The sequence below is a fragment of the Elaeis guineensis genome, chromosome 15 (assembly GCF_000442705.2).
Source record: "Elaeis guineensis isolate ETL-2024a chromosome 15, EG11, whole genome shotgun sequence".
NCBI classification, from domain to species: Eukaryota; Viridiplantae; Streptophyta; class Magnoliopsida; order Arecales; family Arecaceae; genus Elaeis; species Elaeis guineensis.
In genome coordinates this window covers 62,818,469-62,836,481 of record NC_026007.2, presented here as the reverse complement: position 1 = coordinate 62,836,481, position 18,013 = coordinate 62,818,469, and the positions used below count along the sequence as shown (strand labels likewise).

At 35.0% G+C, this 18,013-nt stretch overlaps 1 protein-coding gene across 3 annotated transcripts in view; it reads left to right on the top strand.

The window, feature by feature from the left end:
* LOC105058187 (conserved oligomeric Golgi complex subunit 3) overlaps positions 1–17,724 on the top strand; it is a 48,833-nt gene extending 31,109 nt beyond the window's left edge. The window contains exon 26 of one of the 3 annotated variants that reach the window (XM_073249173.1): positions 16,725–17,724. The gene's annotated coding sequence lies outside the window, so the exon portion shown is untranslated. Of the gene's footprint in view, positions 1–9,121; positions 10,448–12,187; positions 12,490–16,724 lie in introns of those variants that run through there. The other 2 variants (XM_010941035.4, XM_073249174.1) reach the window with 2 other exon arrangements.
* The last annotated feature ends 289 nt before the right edge of the window (positions 17,725–18,013 follow it).

The window sequence follows — 18,013 nt, the reverse complement described above, 5'->3', positions numbered from 1 at the left end:
GCCGCCGGCCATCGCCGGGCAAGGCGTGGCCGTGAACGGCCGGTTTAAGGAACGGGGACCTTTAGGTCCCCTGTTCCGGCCAAAGAAGGCCACAGGGGGAAAAAGAAAAAGAAAAGAAAAGGAAAAGAAAAAAGAAAAAGAAAAGAAAAAGAAAAAGAAAAGAAGAAGAAGAAGAAGAAAAATAAATAAATAAATAAATATATATATATATATATAATCAAATAATAATAATAATAAAAAGGAAAAGAAAAGAAGAAAAAGAAAAGAAAAGAAAAATATATATTTATAAAATAATAAGAATAAAAAAAAAAAAAAAGAGAGAAAGTTTCTCTCATCCCTCTCTAAAGTCTTTCTCTCTCTAGAATTGGATTCATTCTCTCTCTACTTTCTCTCTCTTAAAAAAAAATTTTCTCTCTCCAAAAAATTCTATGAATCCCTTATTAGGCTATTTTCTCCACTCCTAGGGACCTAGGGACCTATGACCTTAGATCGGTTTAGAGCCGAAGGAAGAGATTTAGTGGACTGATCATCAAATCGATCATTTTTTTATATTGTAAATTTTATTAAATATATGAAATAAAATTTATTGATGATTTAATATTTTAAATAGGACTGTCTGATTCTTTTAAGGAAGATTAAAAGGTCCTGGACGATCGAGGTAAGTAGATCTTATGCTCCTTATTTATTTTTTTTAAATGATCATATTTTTATGCAAAGAATTGATATTGATGAAATCATAAATTTTCATAAAATAAGGATCGGCATATGTGATATGAAAAAGCATGTTTTATTACGATCATTGATTTCATGAATATGTCTTATGAAAATAGCATGATTATGAAGTATGAATTTCATTATTTTTTCATCTATGTATATGTATGCTTTAAGAAAAAGATATAATGATTTCAAAGGCTCTCAGATGGCTATGAATGAATCCCTACGGGAATGTCGACATCCGGAGCTAGCATCCACAAGAAACATGGCCCTGCCAGCGGGTATAAAGTTGGCACATGAATTAAGAACTCTGTTGATTAAGAAACATGGTCCTGTCACGGGTATAATAGTGACCTTAGCACGAATATCTGTGAGCAATATTTTGAAACATGACATGAATACATGATAAAAATGATTTACGATTCATAATTATAAAATATACATGATTTATGCATGCATGATGAGCTTATAACTTGTTTTATTATATGCTCTATGAAATATTTATTTTCGCAATAATTGATATTTGCTAAATGATGCATTATCATAGAAAACTTATGCTTGATCCGGTAAGGAAGCGGAAGTCTACTTACTGAGCTAGTGTAGCTCATATTCTTTTTGGTTTTCTTTTTCATGTACAGAGAAATAAGGCTAGGACCGAAGAAAAGGGAATCCAGGCTTGGGGATCAGCAAAGCAAGCTTGGAAATTTTGTACTAGGAATTCAGTTTATGTTTATGGATTGTAGTCATTATGAATTTTAAGATTTTGATTATTTCATCTTTGGAGCGTGACACTAACCACCTTCTCTGTCTCATGTTTAATTCTTTCTGCGTAAAAATATACTTCAAACTCTTATGATCAGTAAACACTTCACGCTGCGCACCGTATAAGTGATGTCTCCAAATTTTTAGGGCAAAAATTACTGCAGCTAATTTCAAATCATGTGTTGGATAATTCTATTCATATGGTTTCAATTGTCTTGAGGCGTAGGCTACTACCTTACCATGTTGCATCAATACACAGCCGAGTCCCTTTTTAGATGCATCACTATATATTGTGAATCCTTCATCTCCTGTTAGTATAGTAAAGATAGGGGCTGAAACTAATCGTTGTTTTAACTCTTGAAAACTCTGTTCACAATCTTCGGTCCACTCGAATTTAATCCCTTTTTGAGTAAGACGAGTCAAAGGTGCAGCTATGTGGGAGAATCCTTCTACAAATCGTCTGTAATAACCTGCCATTTTTAGAAAGCTTCGGATCTCGAAAATATTTGTAGGTCTATTCCACTGCATCACAGCTTTCACTTTTGTTGGATCCACAGAAATTCCATCTTTAGACACAATGTGTCCTAAAAAGACTATTTTGTCCAACCAAAATTCATACTTCTTAAATTTGGCATAAAGCTTTTCTTTCCTCAATATTTGTAGTACACACCGTAAGTGTTCTTCATGCTTCAATTTGCTTCTTGAATATATCAAGATATCGTCAATAAATACGACAATAAACTTATCGAGATAGGATTTGAATATTCTGTTCATTAAATCCATAAAGGTCACTGGAGCATTGGTTAACCCAAATGGCATCACTAGAAATTCATAATGTCCATAACGAGTTCTAAATGCAGTCTTTGGTATGTCCTCTGTTTTGATTTTTAACTGATGATATCTTGAACGAAGATCAATTTTTGAAAAGACTTGTGCACCTTGCAGCTGATCAAACAAATCATCGATTCGAGGTAGAAGATACTCATTTCTGATAGTGTTCTTATTCAACTCTCTGTAGTCGATACAAAGTCTCATACTACTATCTTTCTTCTTCACAAATAAGACTGGAGCTCCCCAAGGAGATACACTAGGCCTTATAAAATCTTTATCCAACAAATCCTGTAATTAATCTTTTAACTCCTTCAACTCCATAGGGGCCATTCTGTAAGGAGAATTAGAAATCAGACCAGTATTGGGTGCCAACTCAATGGTAAATTCAATTTCTCTGTCTGATGGTAGTCCAGTTAAATCATCAATGAATACATCCGAAAATTCATTTACGATAGAAATATCCTGTAACTTCAATTCATCATATTCTTTATTCTTTATTGATACCAGGTAACCTCTACATCCCTTTCTTAGCATCTGTCTAGCTTGCACAAATGAAATAATACGTGGAGGGATGTTTCCTGAACTTCCATCAAAACTGAATATTAATTCTTCCGGTATTTGAAAGTTCACTCTCTTTCCATGACAATCCACAGAGGCATGATAAGTAGCAAGCCAATCCATTCCTAGAATGACATCGAAATCATGCATATCTAGGACCACCAAATCTGTCGCTAATTCTCTTTCTCCTATTCTGATACTACATGACTTGCACACACTTTCGGTACTCAAAATACCACCTACTGGTGTCTCAACATATAATTTGGTTTTCATAGGTTCACATACTATATTATATTGTCTAATAAAAGTAGTGGATATAAAGGAGTGAGTAGCACCAGAATCAAATAAAACTGAGGCATAAACACCAGATACAGGAATGATACCTGTCACCACAGCATTAGAGGCCTGAGCATCCTGTTGTGTGAGTGCATAGATCCTTCCTTGAGTTTTCGGCCTTTGACCTCCATCCTTTGTTTGTGTGGGTCTATTTTCATTCATCTGGGGGCAATCTGCAATTTTGTGTCCTTTCTGTCCACAGCTAAAACAAGAACCAGTATTTCATGGGCAATTAGAAGACTCATGCTCTCTTCGGCCACATCTCGAACATCTAGCTGCCTCATTCTCACGATTCTTATCATTTGCTGGCTTCTTTGCTGGATCCTTATAGTTCTGATTTCGTCCTTGAGTTTCACCAAACCTATTTCTCTTCTTCTGATTCCGTTCTCTCTCCACATGTGCTTCATTAACTTTCCTCTCAATTATTAGAGCTTTATTCACAACTGAGGCATAAGTAGTTAACTCATAGGGTACAACTTGTTTTCTAATTTCTGTCTTCAGTCTCATTTCAAATTTATGCACTCTGTCTTGCTCAATCTCAACTAATCTTGGAACAAACTTGGCTAACTCCATGAATTTAGCTTCATATTCTGCAACGGATCTGTTCCCCTATTTCAGATGAATGAACTCCTGCTCTTTCTGTATTCTGACCTTTGAGGGAAGTACTTGTCAAAGAATTCATCTCGAAATCTCTCCCAAGTGAGTGGTATCCTATCGTGTTCATATTTTTGTTTAAGTATACGCTACCAGTTGTATGCCTCGCCTTATAACAGATATGCTATGTAGTGGATCTTCTCTTCATCGTGGCATTCTTGCACGGTGAATGCCTTCTCCATTTTCATAATCCAGTTATCTGCTTCCAGTGGCTCGATGGTCCCTTTGAAGGCTGGAGGGGCTAGCTTCTTAAACTCGACGATATTGTTTCTCTGCATCGGATGTTCTCTATGTCCAGGTGTCGGTGGAAAATACTGATGTGGCTGTGCATGTTGTTGTTGAAATAACTGTTGTTATATTTGAACTACTCCGATCAAAGTTTGCATTAGTTGAGTCATGTTCGGCTCCTCCTGTACTGTCGGAGTATTTTCGATAGGATCAAGGCTTCCCTCCTGCTGAGATGTGCCATTATTCAATTGGAGAGTGTTATCACCAAGTGGATTTGATGTCCCTCCTACCGCTCCTTGAGTATTCTTCATTCGTCGTGGAGGCATTTTGACCTATGACAAATTTGAGATGATAACTTATCCTTAATACGGTTATAAACTTACTTGAGACAGGTCAGATCATAATCATCATAACTAACCTCTCAAATTTTCTAATATCTACCCATCACTCGCTCATTTTATTCTACATGTCTTTATCTATTTACTTATACTTTGATACCATATTAATTGTCACGCCCCCGACTCGAGATTGTGAATCGAGGGTCATGGCAACTGCCGCATACTCATAGAAAATTTTTTCCATAAGCATGCAAGTCATTTCATCATGATATCTTACACATAAAGTTAAATAATTTTTTAATTTTTAATAATCAAACCTTGGTTCAAATAATAAATCAAAACTCAGTGTCCAAAAGAAAAATAATTGTCTGACAAAGTCAACACTTAAAATAAAAGTCTTGAATCAATTCTGAGAAAATCCTAAATCAAATGAGCTAACTCCATCTCTAATCGCTCTCCCAACCGAAATCCCGCATCATGCTAATTTTCTGGATCTGTAAAGAAAAATATAAAACTCATCATGAGCTAAATAGCCCAGTAAGTAGTGTATACCTTTAATTGAATAAATCAGGCAATAATACTGTATATGTCGGTTTACTGATAATAACAAAATCAATATGTAAATTCATGAAATCATAATCATATTATCAATCATATATAAAATTTCAATTCATCATAATTTCAAATTATGCTTATCATCTTAAATTCATCGATTTTTTAAGTTCTTCTTACCAACCATGACTATGACCACATTTTTCCTGTGGCAGGGTCATAATACCACGTATCTGCTTGCGGTAGGCTGCGAATCATCTGGCAGCCAAATCTTTTGAAACCGCTGGTCTTGCTGACGATTTGTCGCTGGTCTCTCTGACGATATATCGCTGGTCTCGCTGGCGACATAAATCCTCATGACAATCAATTGCCAACGTATATGTCTCTATTGGCGGGGTCCTTTACATAGTCAGATTGCCAAATTCATATCATCTTTCAATTCATATATTATTTTCAAAAATAATATAAATAAATAATATTCGAGTCAAATCAATCATATCATTCTTTATGATCATACGTTATCATAATAATTTTTCAACAATAACTTCAATCATAAATAATTTCAACAAATAACTTCAATCATAAATAATTTCAACAATTATTTTCAATAAATATTTTAAATCACAAGCATGCCATGAATTTATTTAATTCAGAATTTATAATTTATCAGATAAATTCAATAAAAGTAAATACTACTTACCTCAAAAGAAAATTCAAACTAGAAATTCTAGAAATCTTGAAAATCCTTCTCCGAACCTGATACGTCAAATATCATATTTTTTGATCAAAATTTCATCGAATAAAAAAATTAAAATTTGTTAAAATTCAATGTCTCCACATGGATCAACTTGACGACAGCATCTAAGATTTTCGAATTGATCCATGGAAACTCTTCTTATATTTTTTTTAATTATTATTATTATTATATTATTATTATTATTATTATTTTTTAATTTCATAAATCCTAAAAATCTAAGAGAGAGAACAGAGAGAGAAAGTTTCTCTCTCCCTTTCTTTTTCTCTCTCTTTTTTTATTTTCTTTTCTCTCTTTTTTTTTCTTCTTTTTCTTTTCTTTTCTTCTTTTTCTTTTCTTTTCTTTTCTTTTTCTTTTCTTTTCTTTCTTTTCTCGGGCTCCTTCCTGGCCGAAATAGGGGACCGGCAGGTCCCCTCCCTTGATCGGCCATTCAGGCCATGACTGGCACGACGAACCCGACGGCAGAGGGGGGCAAACTCTCTCGAGTTCGGAGAGGCAAGGCCGACGGTCGATTGTGATCGCCGACGTTGGAAAATCAAAGGGAAGAAGAGACCAAATAGGAGTCCCTTCTCCGATAAAAATCGACGACATCCGTCGCCGGCAGTTGTGCACAGAGGCATGGAAAGAAGGAGAAAGAAGAGAGGAAGAGGAGGAAAACTTACTTCGGCCTTCGGTGACCCTGTCGGTGAGCAATCACGGCGAGAACGAAACAAGTATCCGCGGCTTCGATTGAGGAAATCAAGGAGGAAGAGAGGGGAAAAGGATCGGTGGTCGGCTTCTAAGGAAGGGGAGAACCTTTTTATAAAGAGCCCTAGGACTCCGAGGGATCCTAGGACTCCCGATCACCATGATCTCATCGGAGAAGAAGACTCCTATCGGGAGTCTTCTTCCCGATTTTTCCTGTTTTTATTTTTTTTTATTTTTTTTTGGGCTTGGGCTTGGGCTATAACAAAACCGTTGGTTGGCCTTTCCATTGAGGTAGCCATCAAAACCATCGTTGATCGGCTGCCTTTTTCTCCTCTCGAAAAATCAATATATCGTTCCTTGTGCCACCAAAAAAATTGGGTCGTCGATTGCCGGACTGAAGGTAAGGACCAACTGCTTCTCTAATTAATCCTTTCTCCTATCTTTTTAGGTCATAAAATCATGAGATTTGATTGAAACCAAGCTGCCCTGTTTGAATCCCCTGTATTATCGCATTTTCCTTAGATTGATTTCCTTGTTTCCCTTGATTGTCATCGGTGGTAGCAGCCACTTGCAGAACCATTATATGCCCTAGATGATGGCCTCTATTCACTACCACAATCCAGCCTCAAATCCTTTTGTTTTTCCTTTGGATTTCAGCCTGACATTTTGTTTTTCTTGTGCTTTCTTCCATCAGACAATCACCATCGCCGGCCACCTACTCGACTGTTCTCGGGTGGGTAGCTGCGCAATTGCCGGCCATGAGGGTCTCTCTTTTTTGTATGTTCTAGAGAGGGGTGGGATAGTCTCCCTTGTTTTGCCAAAGAACCATCGAGAAGAAAGAAAAAAAAAAGAAAAAGCAAGAGAGAAAAGTTTCTCTCTCTTTCCTCTTTCTTCTCTCTTTCTCTCTCTCAAGTTGTTTCTCTCTCTATTTTCTCTCTATAAAATTTCACTTTCTTTCTATAAATTTCTCTTTCTATAAAATTTATCTCTATAAGATTGATCGAGTAAAAGATATTCTTTCAATAATTTCGATCGAGTTTAGTGAAAAGATCTTAATCCGTGATTGCTGGACAGTATGCCAGCATCTATCTTAGTTAATCTAAATATCATCAAATTGAATCTATTTGATCTCTATGAAGCCAATTGTATTTTAATCTAATCTTAATTGGATAAAATTATTTGATCTAACCTTTGATCGCCAAGCATTGTGTTGGCTTCTATCTTGATTTTTATTGAATACTACTGATTTGATCATTCTCGATCGAATAAAATTAATATGATTGGACCGACTCAGATGGTAGGGTGCGACTCTTATCAGTCATATCTTTTTTATTATTCATATCTTTTTTGATTATTGGATTTAATTATGATAGGAGTGTAGTTGTCTCGATAAAAAAATGTCCAGTAATGGAATACTGTAATATAATCTATAAATTGAATAATTTGAAAAAAATTATAAAATTATATGGATTTGTTGAAGTACGTATGAGATAAGTAATATTTTATTTTTTTAAATTTATCAATAAATTATAAAATATTTTCTACATTGAATTATTTATGATTTATAAATCCGATGCAGTGTACTTTGGATTATTGATATGTCATTTTTCAATATGTCAAATAATTTATAATCGATCGCATTAATTTTACTATAGATTATATCAATTGATTTTGATGTTGCCTGGTTTATGACTTTTCAAATTGGAATATAAAACATTGTTTGATCTAAAATGAATTTTGACTTATAGTCTGACTATATATCGAATCCCACCATTAGGAGTTAAATATTAGTACTTTGATACTCTACCATTAGGGATAGTATGCTGGTACTTTAATACTCTATCAATGGAGGTTGTGTGCAAATATTTTGATACCCTATCAATAGGGGTTATGTACTGGTATTTCGATATCCTGCCAGTGGAGGTTGTATGCTGATACTTTGATATCCTACTAGTGGAGATTATACGCTCGTATTTTGATATCCTACTACTAAAAATTATGTATCGGTATTTTGATACCTTGCTATTAGGGTTTATGCAGTAGTATTTTGATTTAATTCATGGTTGTTGAGATGAACGTGATGTTTTGAAAGAAATCGATTTATGAACGAAAATAAATTTACATAGATTTTATTTGATTAGTATTATATATTTTAAATTGATGCACCTTGCATGCTTATTTTCAGCATATTATTATTGCTGAATTTATCTAGCTAAAGTGTACATTGCTTACTGAGCTATTTAGCTCATTACTCTATATTTTACTAATTTTATAAGTCCAGATGACTAGCTTGTCTTGAAGATTCTATATGTAAAAGCAAATAAGAAGCAGAATTTGATATCTTTATTTTAGACTAGGACTTATTGAAGTCGATAGAAAATTATGAAATTTTATTTTGTAAGATATTTGCTTTGATTCTTTGAATTAAAGTTGAATATAAATTATTTGGATTTTATTCCACTATTATTTTATGATATCATGATAGCATGCTTGTGGAGAGAGTTCTTCATAAATATATAGTGGTTGCCATGATTCCTGACTTATGATCTTAAGTTGAGGGTATAACATTTTGTGTAGTATTGTGGTATGCACTTTGGGTCTGGGCAACTTGTTTTGGTCTTGTTTGTGTCTTGGTAATATGCTATGAAGCTAGTCAACTTTCTTTTTTGACGTCGCTTCCTTGGGATCTGTCTATCTGTTTTGCTAGGGTTTGGTGCTTGGCTCATGCATGGTCTTGTTTCTGCATGTAAAAGTTTGTGTTTCAGACAGTGATGTTTGCTGCTCTTATCTGAACCTCGCTTCCTTGTCTATGGCTTTCCTGTGGTAGTAGATAGTTGGATTTGTGTTGCAATTGTGTTGGTTGTCTCTGTTGCTGGATGTGTTTGTCCGTGAAGGGGTGAGCTGTGTTTGTTCTCTCATGTGGGGCTGGTTCTCTTTCAGTTGGCACCAACCATAGTTTGTTCGATTGTGTTGCTGGTGGCCTTCTTGGGTATTGGTTGACAAATACAGGATGTCTATGATTGGGAGGCTTGAGTTAGCTGTTTCGTCTGTGGTTCGGATTGTTTTGATATGCTGATTATCTCTTGGAATGTGAGGGGTACTAGTATCCCTGAGAAATGAAGGGCTTTAAAAGATCTTATCATGGATTCAAGCTTTGACATTGTTATCCTCCAGGAGACTAAGATTGTAATGCCTTCATTTAGTTTTCTCTTCTGTATTGGCAGCTCTAAAACTGACTGTTGGAGTTGTCTGAATGCTTGTGGTTCTGCTGGGCGCCTATTGATTGGGTGGAACTCCAGAAAATTCACCATCAAAAACACCATCAAGCACACCTATTCATTGTCGGTGGAATTAGCTGAATAAGAGCATTTGCTTGACCTCGGTCTATGGGCCGTGTGATAGATAATTTTGAGAGACCTTCAAGGATAATTCTTGGGAGAACCTTTCCCTGCCTCCACTCAAATTGCTCTCACTAGTCAAGCCTCTGATCATGTGCCTATCGGTCTAGATTGCAAATTGAATTTTCGGTCATTAAAGATCTTCATATTCGAAAATTGTTGATAGGAGGATCCAGAGATTGAGGATTTAGTGGCAAGCAGTTGGAGGAACATCAAGGGCAGCGGCAACTCTGCACAAGCATGGGTAAGCAACCTTAGAAACATTCGATCGGTGCTAAAATCATGGTCCTGGCAGAAGAAGGTTGTGAACAGGGATCTTAAGTCTAAGCTGTTACATGATATTGAAATTCTTGACAAGAACGAGGAGCTTGGTGATTTAACGACCCCTGAGTTGGTGACCAGGCGAGTCCTCAGGGATTCCTTGTACCTAAAGGAGGAGATCTCCTGGAGGCAGCATGCTAAGATCAGTTGGTTAAAAGAATGTGACAAAAACATTGCATTTTTCCATAAGATGGCGTCGAGCAGGAGGCGAAGAAACCTTTATCTCTTCATTAGCTATTGGGAATGGGGGGCTTATCTCATAAGAGGAGATTGCCAAGAGATTCTGCTTATTCTATAACAATCTGTTTGTGTAACATCCTGAACCGAAAATGTGGTGACATTTGAAAATCAAATTTATATGAAATATTTATTTATATATATCATAACACTTCTTGAGCATTTGAACCTTAATGGATTAGCATTAATGAAGCTTTAGTATAGATGCCAGTTAAGAAGGAAAATGACTGAGGAATGGGATCAATAGCAATGGCATTAAAGTTGAATCTTGGTGGGAATTGAGTATAAAATGAGTGATATTTTGAAGGATAAGTAAAATAATATATGTGTGTTTGAAAATTTTGAAGTATAAATTGATGATTTATAGTAATTTTTGAAATCCGGGAGACTGGGTTGACTCAATTTTAAGAAGCATCGGCTCAGTCACAGAAAATAGAGAGCATATCAGAAAGAATTATGGTGGCACGCAGGTGAGTCGATTAAGTTTTAGATTAGTCGATCAAGTCTGAGTCGACTCAGTCTCAGGTTAGTCAACTAAGCAGCGGGAAAGCTGGAGCGGTGGGATTCTGCAAAGTTACTGAAACTTTGGAATTTAAAAGTATTTTTCAAGGACTTACTCAGAAGCTATTTTGTATAAATAAAGGGATAGAAAACTAAGTAATTTGCTGGCTTTTCATGGGTTAGACACCTAGCAAGGTAATTCTTTAAATATTTTCTTTTCAAAGGGGTTGTCCATCGATTTTTCATCTTGTTAGCTGTTTCGAGTCTTCAGTGGAAACAAAAGCGACAGAAACGATAGAGGAGAGTGAAGGCCGGAAAAAGGAGGTGTTTTCAATGAGAAATTGAAGGGGGATTCAACTGGGAAAGAGAGAATTAATGATAAATTCTTTTGAAGGAAAAGAAGTACTGTTTGCGAAAAAGGGAGAAGTTTATGTAGATAGCAGTCGGGTTTCACTACTTTAGGAAAGGAAAAGAGATTGAAAAGGAGTGTTTTCAATGAGTTAAGCATCATATAACAGCCATAAGAGGTGAGTGATTTCTATCTAACTGCAGTGTTTTCATTATTTTTTGTTATGAAAAAGATTTATTTTGAAAAGAAAGTTAGTCTCTTATTGTTTTACAGTTTATATATATTTATGTAAGTATGGACACAGGACATGATTTTATTGACAGGTTACTCATGAATAAATATGTATAAATGAAACTATTTTGGACAGCCGAGCTTTTTTATCTTGAAATTGTATTGTATCAGCTTATTAGCTTTTTGATGAGATTTATTAAACATATTTTTTTAGCAGACCATCCATAGGAGTGATCAACCTATGGGATACTAGATGAGTCTTATCGACTAGTCAACAGTAAAGTATAAGCCTATGGTGATGAGCCTATGACGAAACTATAAGCCTATGGTGATGAGTCTATAGCGAAAATATAAGCTTGTGGTAAAATAATATGCCTGTGGTGAATGAGTATACCTGTGGTGAGATAATGTGTCCGTAGGGGCTTAATGGTTTTAAGGGTATGTTGTGGTGTAGTTAACGGTAATCAAATGCTTGTGTTTGTTATGGTAATCAGATGCTTATGTTTGTTATGATCTTTTCCATGGTTTCATCCTTATTCAGCATATAGATAGTCTTTTACATAACTTTTTCCTTGTTTGGTATATAAAAGTATTGGAGCTATATTAGTTTACTCCAGCAGTGCATGATATATGATAATATGTGTGTTAAGCTATATTTTTCTGGTATCTTCACTGTTAGATGGATTATTCATTCACTAGGACTTTAGTCTCATTATGTGATATTTTTTTTTGACAGATTTAGAATATCCTAACTCAGCATAGAAGTTGCATTATCAGCACTCATGTTAGCAGGAATTGGTTGTGCCAGCTAGTGGATGGGGCCTATTTGCTTTTGGTTATATTAACCTGTGAGAAGATTATAATTTTGTGATGTATTGTATGATAAGTAGTTTAAATTTAAGTGTAAACAAAGTACCTATTGAAATGTATGATATATGTTAAGCTATGAAAATCAGTAAATGTTAAAGGTATCTTACTTTTGAACTATGTGTACAAAGCATAGTTTGATGAGTGAAATCCTGAATTGATTTTGAGAAATGATGAGTTAATTAAATTATTTGTGTTAGCAATTCAAGTTATAAATTTTGAGTTAAATGTGAATAGGTTATCAGCTCAACTATAGTTTAGTAATTTTCTTTGTCTTTTCTTAAAGGTGGGATGTAGCACGCTCGTCTGATTTTAGGGATGGGGTGTTACATATTTGGTATCAGAGCAAAGATTTATAACTACATAGGATTGTGGTATGGATGGAATCAAGACTTAAGATTATGATCGCTAGGGATGTAATAAAATAGTATCAGAATTTAAGGATATGATTATTGAGGATGGATAATTTGCTGGATTATGAAGGATATACTTGGGCATATGTATTACATAATTAGTTCACTTCGATTGCTTAGCAAATAACATAAAATGAGTTGAGTGGTCTTGGAGTCAACCTAACTGATTAATGAGTCGACTCAATGTCTTTTAAGAGCTTTTTTCATCGGGATTTGTTTCTAAATTTATATTTCAATTCGAGATGTTCTTAATTTGACTCAATTTTATTCTAATAGTATTCTTCATCGACAAAAGTATTTTAGAGAAAAAATTAAGAGAATAATAATAGATATTTTATTTTGAGATTTGCTTATTATTGGGATCATCTTAAAGGTTGATAAATTTGATTATGTCAATTACATCTTGTAGGAAAATGATGCATATAAGATCAAAACTTGGTGGAGGGCAACTACCCCCAGGTCGGGGTAGAGATTGAGGTCAGGATAGACCAATAAAAATTGATAGGGATGGTCAACCTCAAAGGGTATCATCTTATGCCTCATCTTTTACCCCGAGAGCAGAGGTAGAGGATTTACAGTTGTATAAGCATGTGCATGGTTCTCCATTTATTACACCAGTATCCACACCTCCAATATAGGCACAGGCATCTATTTCTGGACTATAGAAATTGATAGGTATAATTACTCAAACTGTTGTTGCTGTCGTAACTTTTGCTCATAATGTACAATTTTAAAGTTCAAATAGAAAAAGAAATTTTGAAAGGGCTAGAAAGTTGGGGGTAACGAAATTTTTGGATACTACAGACCCAATGGAGATAGAAAATTGGATCCAAAAATTAGAGAGGATATTTGCATTAATGAAAAATACTGATGTACAGAAGGTGAGCATTGCTACCTTTCAACTGGAAGGTCGGGCTCGACGTTGGTGGAAATCCTATGTTAACAGGCAGCCGCAGGGTTATGTTATCTCTTGGGATGATTTCAGAAGGGAGTTTTATCAGCAGTATTACTTGATATCAAGATCAGAAGAGAAGAGAGTTTCTCAATTTGACATAGGAGAGAATGACAATGACTGATTATGAAGCCAAGTTTGTTGAGCTGTCCCACTTTGCTCTAGCATTTGTTGTGGATAAAAAGAAAAAATATCGATTGTTTCAAGATGGACTACGCTTTGAGATTAAGGCAAAAACAAAAATGTATAACTATGGTAGTTTTGCAGAGTTGGTTACAGGAGCTATTAGAGCAAAGAAAATTGAGAAGAAATTTTATAATTGTAAGCAGGAAAGGGATAAGAGAAGTATGTAGAATTTTTTTCTGGGTACAGAGGGAAGTCAGTCATCAAAGAAGGTTGAAGTATTTAGACAGCCTAATCAGAACTTTAGTGTATCAGTAGAGTCGAGCATGGGTTCTTTTTCTTTTACCAACTCGAAACAGAGGAAAATAGAATAAAGGGTTATACCACAATCAACAGGAAGTAGGGTGATAGAAAGAAGAGAGAATCAGGGCAATTTTAGTAGGAATGCCAGTCCAATTACCACTTTACTAAGCCAAGTCCCTCAATATGGTATTTATGGAAAGTTCCATCGTAGAGAATGTAAAAGTGGATCTAGAAGATGTTTCAAGTGTGGTCAAAGAGGTCATCAAAGGAAGGATTGCCCTAACAAAGCTTCAGCTAGGGGTCTCTCACCAAAGTCAAATGCTTCACGAAGATTTTAGATCAGGGATGATAATTATATTACTGATGTACAAGCAAGTAAGGTGGAGACTGGTACCTATGGGCCAGGTGCTATACTAGCAAGATCGAGCACTGAGCCAAGAGTGGTGACAGGAGGCACAGGTTACTCTTAATGGGATGTCAGATATGACATTTATAATCGAATGGCTGATTATATCTCTGATTTCAGCAAACAAGATTTGATCGAAGTATAAAAAGGAGTTGATCTTTGATCTTAGGTTGTTAAATTGATACATCATAGTATAATGTGTATACCTGATTAATTGTTATTTAGTTGAAAAAAAAAGAAAGAAAAAGAAAGAAGACTAAGCAAAGTTCTAAATATTCCATAGATTAAATCAGAGTGCGTAACGAAAGCATAATGATTTGAATTGGTTAAATTTATTGAGAGGATGTAATTCTAATTCAGAGGATGTTATAAAGGATTGAAGGTTCCTTTTAGATAAAGAGGATATATGGGAACTCAAGGCTAAATAAGAACTTTGTGATTTTAATATTTTGACCTTGTAACATACCAATTTTGAGGACGAAATTTATTTAAGGGAAGAGGAAGTGTAACATTCCGAATCGAGAATGTGGTAACATTTGAAAATTGAATTTATATGAAGTATTTATTTATATATGTCATTGCATTTCTTGAGCATTTGAACCTTAATGGATTAGCATTAATGAAGCTTAAGTATAGTTGCCAGTTAAGAAGGGAAATAACTGAGGAATGGGATCAATAGCAATGGCATTAAAGTTAAATCTTGATGGGGATTAAGCATAACATGAGTGATATTTTGAAGGATAATTAGAGTAATATATGTGTGTGTAAAAATTTTGAAGTATAATTGATGATTTGTAGCAATTTCTGAAATTTGCAGGACTGGATCGGTTCAATTTTAGGAAGGATCGGCTCAGTCACAGAAAATAGAGAGCGATCTGAGCTGACTCGGTCTCAAGTTAGTCGACTGAACTGCGGAAAAGCTTAAGCGGCGAGATTCTGCAGAGTTGTTAGAACTTGGGGATTTAAAAGTATTTTTTAAGGGCTTACTCAATAGCTATTTTGTATAAATAAAGGGATAGAAAATCAAGTTATTTACTGATTTTTCATGGGTTAGACACCTAGCAAGGTAATTCTTTACATATTTTCTTTCCAAAGGGGTTATCCATTGATTTTTCTTCTTGTTAGCTGTTCCGAGTCTTCAGTGGAAATAGGAGTGACAGAAAGGATAGAGGAGAGTGAGGGCTGGAAAAGAAGGTATTTTCAGTGAGAAATTGAAGGGGGATTCAATTGGAAAAGAGAGAATTAATGATAAATTCCTTTGAAGGAAAAGAAGTGTTGTTTGTGGGAAAGAGACAGGTTTATGTAGATAGCAGTTGGGTTTCATTACTTTAAGAAAGGAAAAGAGATTGAAAGGGATGTTTTGAATGAATTAAGCATCATATAGCAGCCATAACAGATGAGTGATTTCCATCTAAGTATGATATTTTTATTATTTTTTATTATGAAAAAGATTTATTTTGAAAAGAAAGTTAGTCTTTTATTGTTTTATAGCTTATATATATATGTATGTAAGTATAGACACAGGATCTTATTTATTGACAGGTTACTCGTGAATAAATATGTATATGTGGAATTGTTTTGGACATTCTAGCCTTTTTGTTTTGAAATTGTGTTGAATCAACTCATCAACTTTTTGATAAGATTTATTGAATTTATTTTTTTTAGCAGACCGCCCATAAGAGTGATCAACCTATGGGATAGTAGATGAGTCCTATCGACTAGTCAACAGTAAAGTATAAGCCTATGGTAATGAGCCTATGGTGAAACTATAAGCCTATGGTGATGAGTCTGTGGCGAAAATATAAGTCTGTGGGGAACTCTATGTCTGTAGCAAAATAATATGTCTGTGGCGAATGAGTATACCTGTGGCGAGATAATATGTCCGTGGGGGCTTAATGGTTTTAAGGGTGTGCCGTGGTGTAGTCAATGATAATCAGATGCTTGTGTTTATTACGGTAATCAGATGCTTATGTTTGCTATGATCTTTTATATGGTTTCATCCTTATTCAGCATATAGACAGTCTCTTACATAATTTTTTTCTTATTTGGTATATAAAAGTGTTGGAGCTATATTAGTTTACTCCAGCAGTACATGATATATGATAATATGTGTATTAAGCTATACTTTCTTGGTATCTTTACCGTTAGATGGACTATTCATTTATTAGAACTTTAATCTCATTATGTAGTTCTTTTCTTTTTTTGACAGATTTAGAATATCCTAACTCAGCATAGAAGTTGCATTATCAGCACTCATATTAGCAGTAGTTGGTTGTGCCAGCTAGTAGATGGAGCCTATTTGCTTTTGGTTATGTTAGCTTGTGAGAAGATTATAATTTTGTGATGTATTATATGATAAGTAGTTTAAATTTAAGTGTAAACAAAGAACCTGTTGAAATGTATGATATGTATTAAGCTATGAAAATCAGTAAATGTTAAAGGTATCTTACTTTTAAACTATGTGTACAAAGCATAATTTGATGAGTGAAAATTTAAATTGATTTTGAGAAATGATAAGTTAATTGAATTATTTGTGTTAGCAGCTCCGGTTATAAATTTTGAGTTAAATGTGAACAGAATAACGGCTCAACTATATTTTAGTAATTTCCTTCATCCTTTTTTAAGGGTGGAGTGTAGCACGCTCGTCTGATTTTAGGGGTGGGGTGTTACAGTTTGGATATTCAAGCTTGCTAAGATTGGTTTCAATTGGGATTATTGCTTTGATGAATCATTGATGGATTTATAGACCCTTGAGCAACAACTCTCTTTGAAGGAGATCAGAGATATTTTGTGTTCTCCTTTGATGACTCCAAAGCCCTTGGGCCGGATGGGTTTTGTTTCCTGTTCTTTTAGAAGTTTTGGTATACAATCAGAAATGACTTGGTGGTTCTTCTTGATGACTTCTACTTTGAGAGGTTAGATCTTGATCAGCTGAAGGCTCCCTGGTGGACACTGACTATAGGCCTATTAGTCTCCTTAACGGCCTTTATAAAATAATCTCGAAGATACTTGCTAGATGGCTTACTTCTTTTCTTTCATTGCTTATTCAGGATATGCAATCTACTTTTGTTAGGGGAAGAAATATTGTGGAATAAGTTTTGAATACTCATGAGATGTTTGTCTATTGTAACAGATGAGACGAAGAAGAAATCTCGTATAAATTAGATTTTGAAAAGGACTTTGATAATCTAAATTGAAACTTCTTGATAGAGGTTCTGCGAGCTTGGGATTTTCCTAACAAATGGATTGGCCGAATCTCGAGCTTAATTTCATCGGCATCTATTGCTCTATTAGCAAATAGTATCGCTGGCTGGTGGATAAGGTGCAAACAAGGTCTCAGATGGGGTGATCCCCTTGCACTAGCCCTTTTCATTCTAGTGGTGGATGTTCTAGCAAGGGTGCTTAAACGGGTTGGAGAGGGAGGCCTTTTGGAGGGTATCGGCTATTAGAAGAGATTTTGTGGGATGTTGGGTCCCCAATTTGCTGATGACACTTTAC